At 44.2% G+C, this 17,467-nt stretch overlaps 1 non-coding gene across 1 annotated transcript; it reads right to left on the bottom strand.

The window, feature by feature from the left end:
• Positions 1–6,149: 6,149 nt before the first annotated feature.
• LOC125642025 (U6 spliceosomal RNA) lies at positions 6,150–6,255 on the bottom strand. The gene has a single exon (XR_007358234.1). It is a non-coding gene; the product is annotated as a U6 spliceosomal RNA (small nuclear RNA).
• Positions 6,256–17,467: the final 11,212 nt, after the last annotated feature.

The following is a 17,467-nucleotide window of genomic DNA, read 5'->3' as shown; positions in this document are numbered from 1 at the left end:
CCTGGAAACAGCCACGGAGTCGGTGCCTATGACATCATCCCCACCAGTTAGATCCAGTGAAGGAAGAATGAAAGAGTATGGACAGGGGGCTAACACGTTGTTTCCCCATAAGTTAACACCAAGTTTACCCTTGTATGTAGCTTCCTGCTTCCTCGATGTCCTGATAGCACAGCTCCATTGGAGCCATATTGCCAGAGAGCTGGAGGCCAGGTTCCAGGTATCCGGCCTCTACTCACATTGTTCTGACCTCCCATGGATCATAGAGTTTAAGGTCAAAAGGACTACCCGATCATCTAGTCTGATCTCTACTATATCACAGGCCACTGAACACCACCAAGCCCAACAACTACAGTCAGACCAAAGTATTACAGTCCTTAGGAGACTAAACTATTGTGTGCCACAGGCAGAGACAGAAAGGATAAAGGTGCACCAATGCCCAAGGCCCCTACCAGTGCGGGGAACTGTTTAAGTGAGATATACCCAGATGGCCCTAGCATGTAACCTGCACCCCATGCTGCAGAGAAAGGCAATCTTACCTCCCACACAAGAGGACAATGCAGGAAAATCTCTGTAAGAGACTCCTCCCACAAAGCCTCTTTCCATGGGTTTTAACACAGGAGTGGACTGTCTGGTCTATATATGTTAGTAGGGAAAAATGCAGCAACATTTGCATCACTCTGTGAGAATTTCTTTTTTTTTTTTAAATAAAGTTGCTTCCATCTTTGGTCTGTCACCTGGAACAGATCCAGAAACGTAGCATTTTTCCTGGATGAAATAATGTTTTGTTCCATTTCTCTCTTGATTTGAAACATGTTTAAACATCACCATACAAACGTTTGATTGTTTTTCTTCCCGCTTTGGGAGACACAGTAATAGATTTTTACATGTCTAAGGGTTGCATACATTTTCACATCTCTATTCTTCCCTAAATAAAGATTATTTAAGGGAAAATCCAATATTCTACTATGGCCCGCAGGCTGGATCCAGCCTTCAGGGCTTTAAATGTGGCCCGCGGAATTGCCAGCCCTGTGGCACAGTGAGGCTAAGGCAGGCTCCCTGCCTCCCCTGGCCTCGTGCTGCTCCCAGAAGTGGCCAGCACCATGTCCCTGCGGCCCCTTGGGGGTGGGGTCAGAGGGCTCCGTGCGCTGCCCTCTCCTGCAGGCACCGCCCCCCCCCGCCCCCCACAGCTCCCATTGGCCGGGAACGGGGAATTGCAGCCAATGGGAGCTTTGGGAGTGGTACCAACAGGTGAGGGCAGCGCGCGGCAAAGTCGCCTATCCCACCCCACCCCCAGGAGCCACTGCCGGACATATTGGCCACTTCCAGGAGCAGCGTGGGGCCAGGCCAGGCAGGGAGTCTGCCTTAGCCCCGCTGCACGCCACTGCCACCCCAGAGCTGCTCGAGGTAAGCAGCGCCAGGCTGGAGCCCACACCCCAAACTCCTCCTGCACCCCAACACCCTGCCCTGAGCCCCCTAATGCCCTGCCAGGAGCCCCCTGACACACCCTTCCTGCACCCCAACCCCTTGCCCTGAGCCCCCTCCTGCACTTCATACCCTCTCCTGCACCCCAATCCCCTGTCCTGATCCCCCTCCTGCATGCCGTACCCCCTCCTGCACCCCAATCCCCTGTCCTGATCCCCCTCCTGCATGCCGTACCCCCTCCTGCACCCCAACCCCCTGCCCTGAGCCTCCTGCCACACCCTGCACCCCTCCTGCACCCCAACCCCCGCCCCAGCCCTACATTCAATTTTCCCACACAGATGTGGGCCTCGGGCCAAAAAGTTTTCCTACCCCTGTTCTACAGGTTTTTCCTTATACTTATGGTAACGTGATGTCTGATTCTTCTTTCTGGAAAGATATGCTGCAATGGTTTGAGGAATCTATATACAATTTACAGACAGTTCATTCAAACTGGAATTCATATTTTTATGTCTTAAGTTATGACTGTCTTTTCTAGTAGTGGGCTGGGGTTGGTTTCTTTCAAGGAAGTTTCAGACAAACTGATAGAAGCAAAGCAAAGCAATTTCATTTTTGACTATATGAGGCAAAAGCCAATACTGTGATACAAATGGAACCAATTTCAGTGATTTGTCTCTTCAGTACATTTTTACTAAATTTGTGCACTTTCGTGAAATTATGAATAGAGCACACTTAGTGTTTGATTTCTATAACTGTGAATACATATAATAAATTCACAGCAGTTGGCCCCTTTCATAACTATACTTGCCCTTTGCTTATGGTTAAGAAATACATAGGGACCTTTGAACATATTGCCGAGTGGAAACAAGAGAGCCTAAATATGATTTTCAATAGGAATGGTCCATATCACTTGATTAGCTACGCTTGGTTTTAAAAATCAGCCTCTTTCTATTTTATAATTTCCAGGAATTCTGCTTATGTAACTATGTTACCTGAACTAAATATATTTATCTACCATCTTGCATTAGATTTTCTATGGTGGTCAAGAAATAAAGAAATCCAGTATAGCATTACCAACCCCTTTAGCCATCCAAAAGCTGTTTCTTGTTAACTTGTTCCCAGTATCTCTCAATGGTTTCATTATATTGCATCCATTTGCAATTTATTCAAATGTATACACAATCTGGATCCCAATTTTGAAGCCCTGGTCCTTCAACAGAGAAGAACAAACAAACAAAAAACCCAGACAAGTTAAAATAGCATAATCTTACCATTGAAGGCCAATTATTTTAAAGAGGAATCTCTTTTCTCATTCCACTCCTGCCTACTAGTCTGACATGCTGTTGGGGTAGGATCCACAAAGGGACTTGGGTGTTGCAATATCAAGTGTCACAATGCCTACATTTAGGTGCCTAGAAAAAAAAAAATCACAGGAAGAATCACTGCCTATACAATGAATGGGGAGAGATAAGCACCTTAGAATGTGATCCATAAAAAACAGCGTGCCCAATGATTATTTTAAGTATTTATCCACTCTGTACCAGAAAGCAAAAATGCCTCTGTAGTTCAGTGGTTAGGGCACTCACCCACTCGGGAGGTGGGAGACCCCAGGTCCAGTCCCTCTTTCATTACTTATCCACATCAGAATATCCCATAGCTCAGTGGTTAGAGCACTCTCCCGAAGGTGGGAGACCCTCTTTAAATCCTTAGTCCGCCTCTGGCAGGCACGTGTTCTCATCACCATCTCCTCCTCCTCAGTTCTGAATGGGACCCAATCCAGTAGGTGTGCTCCGAGGCTGCCTACCAGATTGGGCCCACGTATGACTTAGGCGGCTGAAAGCCTATCTTCCCCCAGTTCATGAATCTCTCTGGGAGGCAGCAGTGCACATGCCCCAGGTGCTAAAACTTAGGTGCTTAGGGAACTTTTACAATGGAGAGTTAGGCACCAAGTGAGCTTAGGCACCTTCAGAGTTGGGGCACACAAGCAGGAGTTTTGAGGATTGCAGTAGTGCTGCGTATGGGGATGTAGGCTCCTAACTCTGGAGGTTACATGCCTTAGGCTATGTCTACACAGGGATAAAAAACCCACGACTGGCCCCGGTCAGCTGATTCAGGCTTGTGGGGCTGAAAAATTGCGGTGTAGATGTTCGGGCTTGGGCTGGAGCCTGAGCCCTGGGACCCTTCAAGGGTGGAGGGTCCCAGAGTCTGGGCTTCAGCCTGAGCCCAAATATCTGCACAGCAATTTTTCAGCCTCACAAGCCCGACTCAGTTGACCTGAATCAGCCATGACCGTGCCACAGGTCTTTTATCCTTGTGTTGAGATAGCCTAAGTGGCTTTGTGAATTGCACCCTTGGTAACTTCATTATCATGTCAGACTAGAGCAATAGAATGATACTTGAAGTTTACATTTTGAGAAAAAATTAGAGTCTCACAATAATGACAGATTGGTCGATGCACAAATTATGTGTCTGATTCTCTCTCTCTCTCAGTTACATCAGTGTAATTTACCAGGAGTAAATCCACTGAATTCAGCTGCATTTCAGCAGCATGGGTAGAGTAACTGGCGCTTAATATTCTGCATTGTGAAGCTGACTAAAGTTAACTAAATGTAAAAGCCACATTCTGGTCTCAGTTATACCACCATAAATCTTAGGCTATGTCTGCACTTACAGTGGTTTGCAGAGTACCTACATTGCATGCCCAGCTAGCATAGGTATAAACATCAGTGTAGACAGTGAGGCACTGCTTAGGCAAGTAGAGAACAGACACATCAGTACCTTAGTGTGCACCCTACATAGCTCACAACATGCCCAAGCAGTGCCCCTCATGTCTACACTGCTGATTTTACCAGCGTAGCCTCCCCCCAGCCAGAGCCTTTCACTGCTGGTGTGTAGCCACATGCTGCAGTGTGGATGCAGCCTGTTTTTCACTGTGGCATGTAGCCGCACGTACCCGACATGCCGCCACAAGCATAGACAAGATCTTAGACTAACTTTGTTATCCTGGATTTGTTATTTGAATTACTGTAGGAGCCCCAATCCTGAACAAAGACCCCATTGTGCTAGGTGCTGTATAAACTCAGAACAAAAAAGACTGTCTCTACCTCAGAGAGCTTACAATTTAAGTACTGACAGAACAGAAATAGTCTAAAGCAGGGATTGGCAACCTTTGGCATGCGGCCCACCAGGGTAAGCCCCCTGGCGGGCTGGGCCGGTTTTTTTTTCTTGCTGCGTCCCCAGGTTCGGCCGACTGCAGCTCCCACTGGCTGCGGTTCGCCGCTCCAGGCCAATGGGGGCTGCGGGAAACGGCGGTCAGCACATCCAAACCTGCAGACGCAGCAAGTAAACAAACTGGCCCACCAAAGGTTGCCAATCCCTGGTCTAAAGCCTCTGAATTCAACTCCTCTGAAATGATCTGCACACACATCCACGAGAATGATGATAATAAAGCTAGTTTTACTTCATTCTTACATCACCATCATTTTTAGATCACAGTTTAACTCTCACCAAGCTTCTTTGCTATGGCAGTTACCTTAGGATTTAAACACACCAAGGATGTCCATACATTAAATAACTGATCGTTTTCCTGCTCTAACTTTTTCCATTAGTAGACACAGATTTTAATGCATTTAAGATATAGAATAGGTCATTTTTTCCCCCATTTAACTGCTACTGTACTTCACGGCAGATCATTTAAATAGATGCCTATATGGAAAACTATTACATTTTGCATGTGTTAGCCCTTTTCTTCATAAGATTTATTGCAAATATATAATGACTTATTTGAGGAATTCCAGACGTGTATAAGCTACAAAAGGTCTCAAAGATTCAGAGTGAGGTAAATAGTAAGTCATAATATGTTTAGCAAATGACAATATAAAACACAGGAAAACAGAGAAAGGAAAAATGTTCCCTGGCTACAAAGTTATTAATATTGAAAGTCAGGGAACAGTTCTGAAAGTATACTTTTTTAGCTTTCCCAGTTACAAATAAATCAGAACTACACATATATAGTATATGACACTCCTGGGGGAATTCTGCACCAAAAGAATCCAAAATTCTGCAATTTTTTTTCTCTTTTTTTGTCCAGTAATGCAATACAATCGCACCGGTTTCATTTATTTTGATAATTTATTTAAACTACCATATGGTGGACAGGGGGGGAATCACAATAACTTTCATACGTTTAGGAAATGGTGAAGTTAAATTACAAATCCTTGGTAATCAATAACTCTGCGTTCCAGTTGTAATCCTGGATTTTCGTTTAAATTACATTACTTTTATTTTGGTGTTTGGTGTTCTGTAAAGTAGAATGTCGCTTTAAATTGCTCAGAGTTTCACACATGAAAGTCAGACAGTTTTGCTAATCATTGTCCTGCATTTTTTTTTTAAATGGATAAGTAAAATAGATCCTGGGCTGTAATCTTACCCCATTCATTGTGCCTCTCTGGCACAAGAAAAAAAGCGAGAAAAGCCGATATAGACCTTCCTAGCTGAGGAGTCTGTTACTGTCATTTACAATAAGGCTCCTTTACGCCACTCTGGCAAAGTAAAGGATCCATAATTGACTAAGAATGGGAACAATTAACTAACAATGGGAACATTAGCCGCCTGCCTGCTTAGTTGTTACATTTCTGCCCTGCCTCAGGACAGAGCCTGCTTCACAGGCCCTACAACACCAAGCCCTGGACACAGCAACAAGGTGAGTCTCTCTCACTTGGTTTTGGGTTTTTTTTCCGGAACACTTCAGGAATTTGCGAGTCATCCTTGCGCAGGGGCCATGCTAATCTTCTCTGTATCGATCCAATTTTAGTATATTGTGAGCAGGCAGGCACCCAACCCCACCCCCTTAACATCTTTCCATGGACACACCTTCTCATGCCCCCCCAGTGATCTGCTTTCTAAAGCCGGCTGCTAGGGAAGGGGTGTGTGCCCCCAGATATTTCTTGGCTCCCCCATTTTTCTGCAGGGTAGCCAAGAAATCTGTGGAAGATATGAACTGAGGCACATATTCTCCAGTAGTAGGATTCTATCTAGCAAGTTTGTTTCCTAAAGGCATTCCCCTTGGCTTCCATCCCATCCCCTCAGCCTACATCTTAAGACAATTTGTTTATGGACATGCAGACTCCTACATGCCTATTAGGAATTACAGCCTGTTTGGGGGCTCTCAGACTGCAAACAGTTACAACCACAAATATCCTTATTACGCTCAGTCAGACTACTTTGTGCATGAAGTTACTCACACAGAAGAGTGTTTTCAGTATCAGGACCTTAGCAATGAAATGGAACAAAGAAATTCCACACAAGGAAAGAATCCAGTTATTACACTGAGGCCTGAGAAAACCTACCCTTGTTTTTGGGGTAGAACCAGGGACTTGCATAGCCTTATCCTTAAAAATAGCTGTTCCTTCCCTTCCCATTTATATATAGGAATGAGAGGTAGATTCAGAGAGGCACTTTGCCCAGAACACACCTGAGCCTGCTTATGCTTGCAGAGTTGTTATAAAAGATCAGTTAGCAAAAAAACATTATTGTTCTTTGTGTGTTATGTTTATTTCAGTGCAGTTGATATAATGGAGTTGAAAATGTTGATTTGCAAAGAAAGATTGGGCTTAATTGAGACCTCCTGAGAAAACAGAATGCGGCAGGATAGGCTGACTGAATAAATACTGAGCACCACATTTTAAAATCTGAGACTCATAAGTATACCTGCAAAAATACATATGTCCCTGTTGCACTCCAGGAGCTCTCATTTGCATGCCCAGGGCCTGATTCTTCTTTCACTCATGTAAATCAGGAATAACTCTCCTGAAGTCAACGTAGTTACATAGGTAGAGAATCACTGCAAGCAAAAGGAGAACAAGTACACTGATGTGAACACAAATAAGGTAACTGCATGCAAAAGGGAGTGTATAAATCCAGTTCTGCAATGGGTTCCATGTGGGCGGAGCACTTTGCAAAATCAGGAGCCAAATACCGGTAGTTGCAGGCACCCACGCTATGCTCACTGTTGACTATGTGAGCCTGTGCTTAGAAAGGTTAACAGGAGTAATGAATGTTGTACATTTTTGCAAGACAAGGAAGGATGTTGTATATGTCTGGGTGTGACAGAAAGCCACTGAGTCAATCATCATCAAAAAATAAAAGCAATAAAAATGTTCATAAACCTAATTTTTGCAACTGTCAGGTCATTAAACCAGATATTCATCTTTTATTCATAATCAAATAGATGTTATTACAACAATTTACTATTCACCATGAATAATACATAAATGAGATACGTAACTATTCAAACTGTATTAAAAATTGCCCAATGTTCATGCTATAATATATTTTGAATGCTGTGTCGTGCTTTTTAAAGGTCATAAGATTGACTAATTTTGTCATTAAAAATAAATCCCATTCATTCTGTACATTATGTGCAATACAATGTCAGAAATATCATTGTCAATATGCAAAATTATTATTTGTTCCACAGTTGCAATCCTGCTCTTACTGTGTGTTCTTCTAATCACAGGCACCCAGTCCTGCACAGACTTATGTACTTGAGTTACTTTACCAACATACAGACGCCCATTGATTTCAGTTGGCCTATGCTAATGAGGGAAACTAAGCATGCATTTGGTGGCTTGGAACCTTGGTTGGTTTTAAAACACTGGCAATTTAAAATAATGCTTTTTTAAAGTCACCTGGTCCATCTCCCTGCTAATGCAGGATTGTTCTTTACTGTGCTTTGTCCAGTTTACTTTTCAATATGCTAAACCATGAATTTCTACCACTTCCTGGGGGGCAGAAAGGAAAGGTAATACATCACTATTGATGCATCTTTTGTAGGTATTCAGAAGTTCCCCATCACCATAGTATCTGAAAGTTTTCTATATATATATAAAAAGAGAGAGATTGTTATTATTTTTCATTCTCTTTTTTCTGTACCCTGTAGGAGAAATAGAGTTATTGATTTATAAGGTTTTGTTTGTTTGGGGGGGGGGGGGAGGTTGTTCATTTGTTTATATGTGTGAGTGTGTGTGTGTGGTGTGTGTGTGTGTGAAGAATTCACTGAGGGAACACTAATTCTTTTGTGCCTTAAATGGCTCTGAAATATTCTTACTTGGTTCTCTCCCCTTTTTATTGTTTTTATTTTTATTTCCAGGAAATATGTTTGAGGGTGGCTTTTTGTTTTGTTTTTTACACTTGGCTCTCTAAGCAGTCCCTGGAATAATCACATTTGGCCATTTCTTGTTCCTTACATTCTTAATTTCAAAGGAATCATTGCAGAATTCCAGAACCTGGGGGGAAAATACGGACTGGATAGAATCTTGAAGTCAGGAGGTTTTGGATAATAACTAGAGCACTGGCATAGAATCTGTATCTTTCCTATCCTCAATACCCCCATGCTAAAGCTCTAAACCCTATCCCCTTTAGTTTTCATAGTAATTCAATAGGAAGTTGGTTTCATGAGGAAACAAGTTTTCCCCCAAAGGAATATAAACAGACTAGGCCTGAACACATGTGCTACTAATTTGGTCACCTCTACAGCTCTGCCAAAGCAATTCTCTGCTCATTTTCAAACCCTGACCCTCCCCACCATTACTCCACTCCTGTCTCCCCACCCACACAACTCAGCCAATATATCTGAAGTTAAATCGGGACCTATAGCACGTCCTGCTACCTCCATTGTCAGCCTCTCTCACACCAGAGATGAACAATTCTGATTAATTGTGAGGTGAGTTATGCAACAAGCAAATGGCCATTGCCGGTGCAAATCCAGGTCATCGGAAGTGGAAAATTCATGTATTTAACCTACCCAGACCCTTTCAGTATTTTCACATTAAACACCAAAGTTCTTATATTTAAAGCTAATAAAGGTATCAAACAGTGTGAGAAATCATGGCAAACATTTTGACTTTCAAGCACTATAATAATCAGAAGCACAGCGAATGGATTTGCAAATTTAGAGAGTCAATGAAAAATCATGAACTTCAGTGACATTACGCTTACATGAGATTTCTCCTAATGTTTAAAAAATAAACATCTTCGCTCTTATCTTTGTTAAGCCATTGGAGAGTCTTCAAAGTGCACATGCATTATCACCCCCATATCATGCATGGGGAAACAGCCACGAGAAGGTGAGATTTGTCCCAAGGACACCAAACAGGTGTGCTAGAATTAGAAGCCAGTTCTCCCGGTCCAAGCTCCTATTCCCTGGTAACACTGCCTCCTCCTCACTTCAGGCTGTGATGTTTCTGCCTTTGGGTAGAAGCACTGAAACAGTTTCAACGGGAGAGACTGAGGGAGGCCCCCACCAGAATATCCCATAGCTCAGTGGTAAGAGCACTCTCTACTAGGCTAAAAGTTATAAGGTGGGCCGAACCGCAACCACCACCTCCTCTGGCAAGATTTAGAACGGGACCTGATCTGGCAGACATGCTCAGAAGCTGCCTACCACATTGAGCCCTACACATATTTTAGGCAGAGGAATGCCTATCTTTTTTTCTCTCCTGCTGATAATAGCTCACCTTACCTGATCACTCTCATTACAGTGTGTATAGTAACACCCATTGTTTCATGTTCTCTGCATATATAAAATCGCCCTACTGTATTTTCCACTGCATGCATCCGATGAAGTGAGCTGTAGCTCACGAAAGCTCATGCTCAAATAAATTTGTTAGTCTCTAAGGTGCCACAAGTCCTCCTTTTCTTTTTATCTTCCCCCAGTTTGTGAATCACTCTGGGGCTTCAATGGGAGATAGGCCTCTGGATGCTTACAGGGAGGCAGCCATGTGCATGCCCAGAGGCAGAAACTTAGGCACTGAAGGAACTTCAGTGCTGATACTTTAGGCATGGAGTGAATGTAAGCACCTACAGGGTTCAGTGGGAGTTTGTGGATGGCAGTGGAGTCTAGACCTGAGACTTGGGTCCGAAGTACCTTTATGGATCCCACTCTATATATTCATTGTTGTTGCAATGGTTTCCCCATTCTTTTCACTCCTCCCAGCCTTTATTTTAACACACCAAGTAACTCTTCCCTGCATATGGACCATCTCTTCAGTGGACCAGACTTGTGTTGTGCACCTGTGTGTATTTCCTGGTAGAAAGGAGCTTCAAAGCAGGCAATGCAGTGAAGAGCCTGACTGACAGACACAGAGGAGAACAGACACTTTCAGAACTCAGGGAGTACGTGCACAGCGAAGGCAAATCCTATAGCCCCACGTAAAACGCTGGCCTAGAGCCATCACTGCATTTAAAATAGCTGAAATAAAGACCACGATTACTTACAGGCTCACTACCATGTGCTTTGGCACCATCCCTGCCCCATTGCCAGTCTCAGGTCTTGTGCTTTCTTCATTCAAATTGGCCTGGGGTGTGAGCATTATCACAGGGAGTCAAAACGAGCTGAAAAAGTATTAGCAGGCAGCATGCACAAATATCTAGGTGAATATGGAGACTTTTTTGTCGTCATTGTTTCCCCCCCTTCTTCTAAATCCTCCTATATCATCACTGCCGAAGACAATACTGTTAAGAGCTAACAAGAAGCTATTTATAGTGCATAATAAACCCTTATTGAACCTACAGACACAGGAACCGTACAACATACATTTTTATATTAGCGAGACAAGGTGGATCTTTCATTGGACCAGCTTCTGAGTGGCACAGAGCTCTTCCTCAGGCCCAGGAAAGCAAAATACAAGGTGGAACAGCTAGTTTAGTATAAGTAGTTAGCTCATATTCTAAAGGACCATTCAAGGTGAAGTGACCCATTAACACCCCTGTAGGGGTAGGTCTACACTAGCAGAGTGAAGGTGCCAGCAGTTACTGCGGCGCTCAGAGAGCGCTGAAGGGGAATCGCTGTTGTGTGTTCACACTGACAGCTGCCTGCACAATAGTGTGTTCACACTTGCGGCACTTGCAGTGGTATTCAGAGCAGTGCACTCTGGACAGCAATCCCACAGAGCATCTCTTCCTCTTCTGCCGCTAAGAGCTGTGGGAAGGCGGGGGGTGTCGCGGGACATCCTGGGTCCTGTCCCAATGCCCCACGATGCATTGCTTCACATCGCAGCAATCCCTGTGCTTCCATCTGCATTTGGCACCATCTTTCAATGGTTTGTGTACTGCGCGCTCTGCCTCTTCGGGCTGCAGGAATGGATCCTGCACAGTTGACCAATGTGCTGCTAGATCTCACTAACACTTCACGAGTGGCAGTGGAGTTATTCCTTAAACTTCAAAGGCAAGAGCAGTTCGACACTGATCTCACCACGCATAGTAGCTACGACACAAGATTGTTTCTGGCATTCCCGGAGGTGCTGACCACAGCAGAACGCCGCTTTTGGGCTCAGGAAAAAAGCACTGAGTGGTGGGATCACATCATCATGCACGTCTGGGATAACAAGCAGTGGCTGCAGAACTTTTGGATGAGGAAAGCCACATACATGGGACTGTGTGATGAGCTCGCCCCAGTCCTGCGGTGCAAGGACACGAGAATGAGAGCTGCCCTATCTTTGGAGAAGTGTGTGGCGATTGCACTGTGGAAGCTGGCTACTCTATACTGCTACCGATTGGTCACTAACCAGTTCAGAGTGGGAAAGTCAACCATTGGACTCATGTTGACAGAAGTTTGCAGGGCCATTAATTGCATCCTGCTCTGAAAGACCATGACTCTGGGCAACGTGCATGACATTGTGGATGACTTTACACAAATGGGCTTCCCTAATGGCGGAGGGGTGATAGATGGCACACATATTCCAATTCTAGCACCAGACCACCTAGCCACCGAGTACATTAATCAGAAGGGGTATTTCTCTGTTTCTCCAGGTGTGACAGATTTTTGTTACCAATCTGCCTGGGGCCACAGTGGATCAGGCTGGGGCCACAGGATCTGTTTGGGGAGGAGATGATGAGGCACACCAACTGTCTAAATTTTAAAGCTTTATTAATAAAATAAAAGGAGTACTTGTGGCACCTTAGAGACTAACCAATTTATCTGAGCATAAGCTTTCGTGAGCTACAGCTCACTTCATCGGATGCATACTGTGGAAAGTACAGAAGACGTTTTTATGCACACAAACCATGAAAATGAAGTGAGCTGTAGCTCACGAAAGTTTATGCTCAAATAAATTGGTTAGTCTCTAAGGTACCACAAGTACTCCTTTTCTTTTTGCAAATACAGACTAACACAACTGTTACTCTGAAACCTGTCATTAATAAAATAACAGCAGAAAGTGTTGGGAACGCTCCCATGTCACTCAGGGAAGAAAGAAAGCATTGCTCCAGCTCTCAGGAGGGCTTTAAGTCCTGGGCTCCTTTGCGGGGGCGGGTATTCCACTCAGGGACCTCTGCTTCTGGTGCTCTTTGTGCCAGTCCAAACCGGCTTGCTGTGGCCTCCTCGGTTTTGGCTCCAGAGACTTTGTTTTCTCTTCTATTCATCTATTCCCCCGACCTCTTGTATTCTGAAAAGGAAACTTCCACTCTCCACTCACACATCTTTGACCCTCCCCAAAATTGCCTGTTGCTTTGCAGGGCTCTGTTTGCTTTCAACTAATGGAATAAAGATTGCTTTCAAACCAAAACAATTATTTTATTAAATCGCTGTCGCCATCTCATTTGCTCTCTCTGTTTTCGCTGCTATCTCTGCAGCTCTACTCAACTTAGTTCTCCTCTTCTCACGGCTGGGCAGCTGCTGATTTCTCGTCGAGCCCATGACCTTGGGCCAGGGCCAGCGTCTTATCTTCACATGGAGCTAACTGAAGTGTTGAGTTAACCCGTTCTCTGCTCTTCTTCTTTACCCCCCTTCCCCCGACCTCTTGTATTCTGAAAAGGAAACTTCCACTCTCCACTCACACATCTTTGACCCTCCCCAAAATGCTTTGCGATGCTTGCAACTGTGTTAGCCGCATACAATGCTGATCTGCCTTCCCTGGAGACTCCCTGGGCATTAGGGTGCGACACAGGTGCTTGTGGATCACCATGGGCATTTCACAGACATTAACGCAGGCTGGTTCAGAAAGGTGCATGACGCACGCATCTTTTGAAACACTGGCCTATTCAGGAAGCTGCAAGTGGGAACTTTCTTCCTGGACCAGAAGATCACCATAAGGGAATTCGAAATGCCCATTGTGATCCTGGGAGACCCTGCCTACCCCTTAATGCCGTGGCTTATGAAGTTATACATGGGGCACCTTGACTGTAGTAAGGAGTGGTTCAGCAACAGGCTGAGCAAGTGCAAAATGACTGTTGAGTGTGCTTTTGGCCATTTAAAGGCCTCCTGGCGCTGCCTATAGGGGAGGCTGGACCTAACCGATGACAATATTCCTGTGCTTATAGCCGTATTCTGTACGCTCCATGATATTTGTGAAGGGAAGGGTGAAAGCTTCACCCAGGGCTGGACCGCTGAAACTCAGCACCTGGAGGCTGAATTTGAACAACCAGAGACCAGGGCTATTAGAGGGGTGCAGCGCAGGGCCATAAGGATCAGGGATGCCTTGAGGCAGCAAAATGAAGCTGAAAGCCAGTAATATTGGTCACTATGCTCGGAGTGCAGTGCTTGTAATGCAAGGAGGTGATTGTAATTGGTGCAGACGATGCAATATGAAGGTGTAAGAAAATTGCCTGTTGCTTTGCAGGGCTCTGTTTGCTTTCAACTAATGGAATAAAGATTGCTTTCAAACCAAAACAATTATTTTATTAAAAACCAACAACCAGAGGAGTGAGACAAAAAAAGAAACACATCAGCACTGAGGCGGATGGGGGAAGGGAGGGTCCCAGGAGGAGGTGGGGTCCCGGGACAGTTAAAGATTTGTGTATGTCCAGGTATCATATCCAACCTTCTCCTTTGGAGTACAGTGCAGCGCACAAAGTTACAACGCAGAAAGCTGCTTTACTGCGCATAAACTGTCCAGTGTAGACAAGGCCTAGGTGATCTCATATGGGATAATAATTCCTACATTCTCCTACCATTCCTAAAAAGGATTCTGGTTTTAAGTCTGCTTCAATATGAAAATATTTTTCTCCTGAAATGTTCAACATGATGTATTTTAAAGCTGGTTGAGGACATTGTCTGATTTATAGAGTGCAGTCAGGTCACTTAAGCCTGAAGCATACAATTCTCCCCTCATGAGGAGCTGCTCCTTTTTTGCTTAATGAATTAAACATTTACATGTATGCTATTGTCATTCAAAGCCTCATCATGAACATTTTTAACAACATAACTCCAAATGAAGCAAGGAAATAGGTTTGGCCCTGCACTCTGCATTCCAGAAGCCTTTGCTAATACTTTTTAATATATATCTGGCAGTATGTCAGTTCTTGGCATGACACCTAAACATAAGGAGTTGAAAGAAAAAATAATTCCCAGATATTGGAAAGTTAGTAGATTATGAAATCTCCATCTGATGTATCTGAATGACTAGGAGATGTACCACTACCCCATCAGATGGATGACCTTAATAATAAATGGTTAATGATAGGCTTTTGGGTAACAAAGTCTGTATGCACAAAACGCAGCATTCATGCTTTAAAGGCTCTGTCAGTCTCTAGTAGAAGAAAAAAAGACATGTCACAGACGCGCACACACACACGCACAAAAGTGGAGGGGGATAATGATATCTGTCAAACATTCCCCCTCCCTCCATGTAAGAAATGTTGGACTGATTTTACTAGCTGCTACATCTGTCTACACAATAACTGCACTCATTTAACTACTACTGTCATAAATATAAAGGGAAGGGTAAACCCCTTTGAAATCCCCCCTGGCCAGGGGAAAGCTCCTCTCACCTGTAAAGGGTTAAGAAGCTAAAGGTAACCTCGCTGGCACCTGACCAAAATGACCAATGAGGAGACAAGATACTTTCAAAAGCTGGGAGGAGGGAGACAAACAAAGGTTTTGTGTCTGTCTGTGTGCTGCTCTTGCCAGAGACAGAACAGGAATGGAGTCTTAGAACTTTTAGTAAGTAATCTAGCTAGGTATGTGTTAGATTATGATTTCTTTAAATGGCTGAGAAAAGAATTGTGCTGAATAGAATAACTATTTCTGTCTGTGTATCTTTTTTGTAACTTAAGGTTTTGCCTAGAGGGGTTCTCTATGTTTTTGAATCTAATTACCCTGTAAGATATCTACCATCCTGATTTTACAGGGGGGATTTCTTTATTTCTATTTACTGCTATTTTTATTAAAAGTCTTCTTGTAAAACACTGAATGCTTTTTCATTGTTCTCAGATCCAAGGGTTTGGGTCTGTGGTCACCTATGCAAATTGGTGAGGCTTTTTATCCAACATTTCCCAGGAAAGGGGGGGTGCAAGTGTTGGGAGGATTGTTCATTGTTCTTCAGATCCAAGGGTCTGGGTCTGTAGTCACCTAGGCAAATTGGTGAGGCTTTTTACCAAACCTTGTCCAGGAAGTGGGGTGCAAGGTTTTGGGGAAGTATTTTGGGGGGAAAGACGCGTCCAAACAGCTCTTCCCCAGTAACCAGTATTAGTTTGGTGGTGGTAGCGGCCATTCCAAGGATAACGGGTGTAATATTTTGTACCTTGGGGAAGTTTTGACCTAAGCTGGTAAAGATAAGCTTAGGGGGTTTTTTCATGCAGGTCCCCACATCTGTACCCTAGAGTTCAGAGTGGGGGAGGAACCTTGACATGGTGGCACAGTGGTGGGATTAACCTGAAATCATTTGAGATCCAGTTGAGATTTTTTGAACTAGAAATACAGATTTTAAAAAGGAAAATTTTTTTTTCTTTGGAAAGAAAGTCCAGAAAGCAGCTTTGAAACTGAAAGCAGCTTGGTTTCTCTCTGCTTTGTGGCCAAGCAGAGACAAAAGGGGATTATCTTGTGAATTGCAGGTTTTTTTTTTGCCTGGAGGCAGGGTACTTAACTCCTGCAGGGAAATCTTCCAATCCAGAGGTTTTTTTTTCTTTTCTTCCTAAAAGTAAATAGGGGGTGTGTGTTCTACCCATTTGCTTTTTCTTTGGGCTGGGTAAGCAGGTTTCCAAGTAGTTGGAGGTTTTTTGCTTTAATTTGGGCCCAGAGCAGAGACAAGGGAATTGTCTTTTTCTGTAGGCTGACAATCACTATCAGAGAATAGGTATTCTATTGCAGCACAGCAAAATTTTACAGCCAAGTTTTGTTTGTTTATTTCTAAACCTCAGGTGTAAAGTTAGTTAAAAACAGAGAGGTTAGAATGACCAAATCCTCAGCTCAACTACAGCTGGAATTAGCCAAATTTCAGGCTGAGGAAAGACAAAGGGAACATGAAAGACAGATAGAACTCATGCGGCTGGAGAAGGAGGTACAGGAGGCTGCCCACAAGAGGGAAATGGAGGCAAGGAAGCATGTGGAGGAGGAGAAGGAAAAAGAGAGGAAGCATGTGGAGGAGGAGAAGGAAAAAGAGAGGAAGCATGTGGAGGAGGAGAAGGAAAAAGAGAGGAAGCATGTGGAGGAGGTGGAGAGGATAAAGGCCCAGCAGAATATACCAACAAACCCTAGCAATCCTTCTCCAGGTACCACTTCCCATCCCAGAAAGTTCCCCACCTACAAGGCAGGTGATGATACTGAGGCCTTCTTAGAAAACTTTGAAAGGGCCTGCCTTGGGTACAACATCTCTACTGACCAATACATGGTAGAGCTGAGGCCGCAGCTCAGTGGACCCTTAGCTGAGGTGGCAGCTGAAATGCCTAAAGAACACATGAACAAGTATGAACTGTTTAAATCCAAGGCGAGAGTCAGAATGGGGATAACACCCGAGCAGTCTCGTCGGAGGTTCAGAGCCCTAAGGTGGAAACCAGACATGTCATTTACCCGACATGCCTACCACATTGTGAAACATTGGGATGCCTGGATATCAGGAGCAAGTGTTGAATCTCCAGTAAATTTGCCCTTCCTAATGCAAATGGAACAATTCTTAGAGGGTGTTCCTGAGGAAATAGAAAGATACATCCTAGACGGGAAGCCCAAAACTGTAATCGAGGCAGGAGAGATTGGAGCCAGATGGGTGGAGGTGGCAGAGGAGAAGAAAACTGGTCGCAGTTGGAGCGGAGACCAGAAGGGACCACCCCAGACCAC

Source organism: Caretta caretta, chromosome 8, assembly GCF_965140235.1.
Source record: "Caretta caretta isolate rCarCar2 chromosome 8, rCarCar1.hap1, whole genome shotgun sequence".
Classification (NCBI taxonomy): domain Eukaryota; kingdom Metazoa; phylum Chordata; order Testudines; family Cheloniidae; genus Caretta; species Caretta caretta.
This window is presented reverse-complemented; position numbering and strand designations above follow the sequence as displayed.